The following is a 6,000-nucleotide window of genomic DNA, read 5'->3' as shown; positions in this document are numbered from 1 at the left end:
CAAAGTTGTGTATTCCAATGCTCTCATAGGGACTTTACTCTTAACACAGCCAAAGCTAAACCCTTTGGCATCAATTCCTCCACCTTTGCCTTTCGCTTAAGCCTTTTCACCCCATTGAGATTAGGTTGAATTAAATTTGATACCATTTCGTTTTTTATATTTAGTTCTTTCAAGAAAAAAAAAATATACTTACTTTGATCTTACCACTTATTTGATATTAGCTATTTTCTCTTTTACTTTTGAAAGTTTGTGTTTGTTTTCTCTTAATGTTTATTACATAACATTTTCGTTTTCTATACAAACATTTGAATTCTTAGTTGAGAATCTTTTTCAAACTAACTTTAAAAAAAGTTACTTTTTTTTTTTTTGAAAACTAAGTGCCTATAAATACATCTTTTACTTCTGAATCTCTTGTTTTAACATCTACTTTTTATCCATGTTTTCAAAATCCAACTCAAAATTTGGAAATTAATTTTATAAACACATCTACGGTCTCTAAATCTCTTGCGTTCATATCTACTTTTTACTCATGTTTTAAAAAATCAAGTCACAATTTGAAAATAAAAAAATAGTTTTTAAGAACATGTTTCTGTTTTTGGAATTTAGCTAAGAATGCAACTCTCTTACTTAAGATCGATAAAAATTATGGTAGAAAATAAAAGGGAAACTTACATAAATATAACAAAACTGTAAACTATTTATGGCTCATGTAACAAAGCTCATAAGGTTAACCATTTTTTAAATATTCTAGGATTGCCCTTCCATATTTCTTTTCTTCTTTGCGATTCGTCTTCCTCCTGTTATTTCCTTTTCCCCTACTATTTCTTCTTTCTTCTTTTCTCTTTTTCTTTTCTACGATTTCATTCCATCATCTTTTTTATTTTTCAATTCTTTATTTATGTCATTTAATCTTTTCATCGTTTTTCTTCTTTTCCTCTTCGTCTTTTTTCACTTCGATTTCTTTCCATCGTCTTTCTACTTTTCCTCTTCTTTCATTCGTTGCAATTTCTTTCCGTTGTCTTTCTTCTTGTTTTTTTTTTACGCTTTTACATTTGGGTAACCAAATCTAAACGACTGTGTATAAGATTATGTACAACAAAATAGCAAAATCTAAAAGATCGTGTATAAAGAATCTTGAAAAAAAATCATTTAGATTGAAGTAGTCAAATGTAAACGAATGTTTAAAAAAGTAAACTATCGTGTAAAAAAAATAAAAGATCGTGTATAAAAACTATTGAAAAAAATCCTAAAAAAAATCATTTGGATTGGAGTAACCAAATGTAAACAATCGTGTAAAAAAAGTAAATGATCGTGTAAAGAAATCTAAACGATCGTGTAGCAAAAGAATTAAAAAAATCGTGTACCAATTTTTTTTAAAAAAATCATTTAGATTTGGGTCCCCAAATCTAAACGATCGTGTAACAAAATTATACGATGGAATTAAAAAGTTAAATTGTAGTCATATCTAAACGATCGCGTATAACTTATAATCATATCTAAACGATCGCCTTGTAGCCATATCTAAACGATTGCTATATATTGAACCATATATAAACGATCGTGTATATATTGACTCAAATCTAAATGATCGCGGATAAATTATAACCATATCTAAACGATCGTTTTATAGCTATATCTAAACGATCATGTATATATTGAATCATATCTAAACGATCGCAAATATATTACATACGCGTTATTGACGACGTGGTTGACGGGGTATTTTTGGTATTTTACACTGTAGGCCTCTAGGTTTTTTTCATTTTTGAAATTGTTCTATACAATATAAATATTTTGCCACTTTTTTATATTTTTGAAAAGACCTCAAAATAAAATGAAATAAGCTTGATTTTTGAAATCCATAAAATAAAAAATGAAATGGTTACCAAACAGGCTTTTAGTTTTACAAAATATGGTTTTTTTTTTTTTTTTGAAAAAGACTCCTAGAATGTATGCAAAAAACATATAAACTCAATAGATGGGTGAGATGCAAAGTTGAGTGGCCAAGGCTTGCTAGGCATTTAAGTTGGAAGGTTTGGCTAGCGAGGAGAGTGTATGTTAGGCGAGCTACCTCATGCGGCCAAGGCAAGGTGACATGTCTGTCAAGGCTTAGCGACATGATGCATTGAATCCCATGCTATGTTAAAGGCTATGTGTTTTGATGGTGGATGCCATGCGACCAATTGAGCTTTAGGCGTTCTAGAAGTGCTCAGTGGACTAGATTCCATGTGTCTAAGCATGTAAAAGTTTAGAAACACGACAAGTAAGAGGTGTCTTATGATTGTCATGCAAGAGCCAGTATTTAAAGGAACTTTGAGGAGGAAGTTCTTGCAATTTACTCGTATGTTTTGGCTAATTCCAATTACAAACGCTTCCTATATGAGTCTAATTCGAGAGGTTAGACTATTAGACAAAACGGACATGAGGAGGACCTTTAACCATTGAAGAAAGGCCTTAAAGGTCATTTTTGAGTGAATTAGAGTAATGTTGAGTTAATTAAGTTTGAACTAAAGACTACCATAACTGCAGGATAGCCAAAACAAATCTCAACCACAAATTACACAGTAATTATAAAACAATAACAGGCTTCACATCCCCTTCGTCCCTTCTCAAGTTTTCAAATCAAACCCCCATTCAAATTTTCAACATACAACCCCCTCAATTTAATTTTCAATACACAACCTCCTTAAATTTTCAATTCTCAAATTTATAAAACACATAAAATTTGAATTGAATCCTAAAACTTATTCCAAAATTAATTCAAAACCTAAATCACATAACAAATTCAAATCCTATATCATAAAACTAATTTCAAACAAAACCTAAACCTAAACTGAACTAATCTAATCCTAAAACCTAAATTAAAAAAAAATACAAACTAAATTACTTACCTGAGTTAGGAGCAGCAGCAGTGGCTGAAAAGAGGGTGAACGACGACGAGTGGCGGGCGGACGAACTTCTTCTTCTCGGCCTCTCTCTCGCTCTAAAATCTTTCTCTCTTTCGTTTCTGTGATTTATAGAACTCAAAGAGTTCTTTTTCTAAGGAAACTCCTGATGCACTATGAAAACGTTGTAAAAAGACTCCCAATCCCGATGCCATTAGTAATATGTTAGTATTGTTGAACAATAATCCCGACACATTACTAATAGCGTTGGAATATATTAGACCCTATCCCGACATTGTGCATGGCACGTCGGGAGAAAGCAAACATATTCTTTAATTATTTCCTATCCCCTGACGTTGGTTCTAAAAACGTTGATAATTGAATCTTGAGTCCCAACGTCTACTGATTGGTGTCGAGGAAAGTATAACAATTAAATAACATAATAAAATAACATATTCGATTTTCTATTTAAAATTTATAAATCTTTCTCATTAAAGTTTTGAATGTTTTAAAATTCTTCTATTTAAATTTCTCCAACTTTTAAAATTTTTCAAAAAACTCTTTTTTAAAAATCATATAGAAAATTTGTCTTTAATGATATAAACTTTTTTATGCTTTTCAAATGTTCAAAATTTAATCTATGATTTCATAAGGTTTTCTATCAATCTTTTCTAATAATTTATACCATTTTTCTTAAACAAAATCTTATAAAGGAATCTAGAAATTTTGGAAGTCTGATTCCCTAAAATTCTTGAGGTGATGGATCACATCTTTGGGAGTCCAAGATTTGATCCCATGAAAAATTGGTTTCAATTAGTGTTTATTTAAAAAAAAACATCTCTTTATTAAAAGACTATTCTTATGATATATTTTGAGAAATTGTACTAATTTCTCACTTTCTCGAGGTGAAAAAATTTTCTTGAATATAGTCTAATTGATGGAAAGTTCTCCAGTTATTTTATGAGATCATTGGAGTAATGGAGGGTAAAATAAGACATTATTTTTAAAAATAATTAAAGAATAGTATTTTCAATTCAAGTTTTGAAAGTTGGCCACATTTTCTAAACAACACCTTCCTCATGCACAAATGACTCCCGAACTCAACTCTAGTTTTTTTGCAGACCTTTTTTTATGATTTTTTTTAAAATTGTTTACTTTATTTCGGTATCCAACCGCACTATAACAAAAATTGGTGACGACAAGCTAAATCCAGGTCATCACGCGTCAAGTGACAACAATGAACACTTTATCTTTTCTTTCGAATAATACAAGGAATTGATTGTAATGCCCCAAAATTTGAGAAATTTTATTTTATTATCTTAAGTGTAATTTTGAGATTTTAGGTGTTATTTAAATGTTGAAGTATTTTACTTTATGGAGATTTGATTCTATTGGATATTTGAAAAATATCAAATTGTTGTTAAGTTGGAATTTATGTTTGTTTTGGTTTTTTAATTATGTTTAGGTGTATTATTGGATTTAAGAATTTAATAGTTGTATTATGAAAATAATATAATTATTTATGAAAAGATATTTGGAGGAGATAAAGGTGATTGGATTGGTTTTATTATTTGGTAAAAGATAAAAAGGAAGATTTGGTGGGTTTTAAATGAAGAGAGAGAGTGTGAAGATTTTGGGGAAAGAGAAAAAGAGAAAAATAAAAATAAAAATTATTTTTATTAAATAGGCCTTAGGATGTGTAAGCCACTATTCATCTTCTTCATTGAGAAAAAGCAAAGGAAACCCTAATTTTTTTTTTGGAAACAGAAACCCTAACCGTCGCGCCACTTTGTCGTCGCCGTCGGCCGCCGCAACCCGCGCCCAGGCCGCGTCAGCCATTCTCTCCGCCGCATCCTTCCCCGCACCGTCGAAGTTTCCGTCAGCGTTCACCGTCTCCTATCGTCGAGCTAAGCCAAGCCGTCCGCGTAAACCGAGTGTCGTCGGCCGTCTGAATCAGTAACAGAGCTGATCGTCTTTACATCGTGCTCATCAGTCGTTCACGTGGAGCCCCGCCGCATCGTCTCTCCGAAAAGCAGCTGCCGACGATCATCTAGCTACCGTCGTTGTCAAACGTCAGTCGCAAGCTGCACAAACTACACCCGCGCCCCCTTCTTCGCAAACCAAACCCGACCTGTGCCCCTTTCTGCAAACCGAACTCGACCCGCGCCACCTTCTTCGAAAATCGAACCTGAACCCATGCCTTCACTCGAGCCTGCGCTAGCTGCCTGCGTGAGCTGCGCGTGCCTTAGCCGAGCCGCGCGCCTAGAGCCGACTGCCTTAGCTGTCCGTGAGCCGTTTCTGCCACCCAGCCTAGCCGTCCAACTATATTTTAGCCGCTTAGCCTATTTTTTACCTTTTTACCTGTTTTTGTAAGTTTTGATTGGGTTTTTGGTATGTCCAAACAAGATTAATTTTTGGACCTAAATGATTTAATTTTGGATTAAATTAAATTATTATTTATTCTAAAGGATCGGTTGGACCAATTGGAGTTTGGACTGTGGAACTCTTTCTAGTTAAAGAAAATTGTTGCAACCTTGATCTTGGGTAAGTTACTTCGAATGAATTTTGTGGACTTTAATTCTGTGAAGGTTAGGTTATTAAATTGGTGTTTCTAACTATTTAGGACTTCGTTGCTTGGAAAGCATATTTTGCTATTAGATTTCAACTAAGCTAATCTCCATGTAAGAGATTCTACTACTAGACCTTCGAGTTACAGTCAAGAGAGCACATGTATGAATATATGGTTATGTATCAATGGTAGCTAAGTTCATGACTCGAGGTTATTGGGAGAGAGGCTGATATTGTAATTGCGTCTGCTGGTTGATTTTATGGTTAACGCTGATAGTATGTCGATGCTATCGCCTACGTTCTAATGACATAGTTTTGTGGTTGAGGATGACATGATATGATATGTTATGGTATGATATGTTATGGCATGATTTGTTGTAGTATGACATGTGATGATATGATATGTTATGTGCATGCTATAGACAGGGTGTATGTTAGCTTTACCTATTAGAGTCGTACCCACATTAGTGTCCTTCGGGATCACCACTCTTTTGACGACTGTGTAGTTCGACGGGATCACCAGTCTGACATTGAAATTGACACAGAC

Source organism: Cucumis melo, chromosome 10 (genome assembly GCF_025177605.1).
Source record: "Cucumis melo cultivar AY chromosome 10, USDA_Cmelo_AY_1.0, whole genome shotgun sequence".
Lineage (NCBI taxonomy): Eukaryota > Viridiplantae > Streptophyta > Magnoliopsida > Cucurbitales > Cucurbitaceae > Cucumis > Cucumis melo.
The sequence above is the reverse complement of the archived record's forward strand: the minus strand, read 5'-3'. Positions refer to the sequence as shown.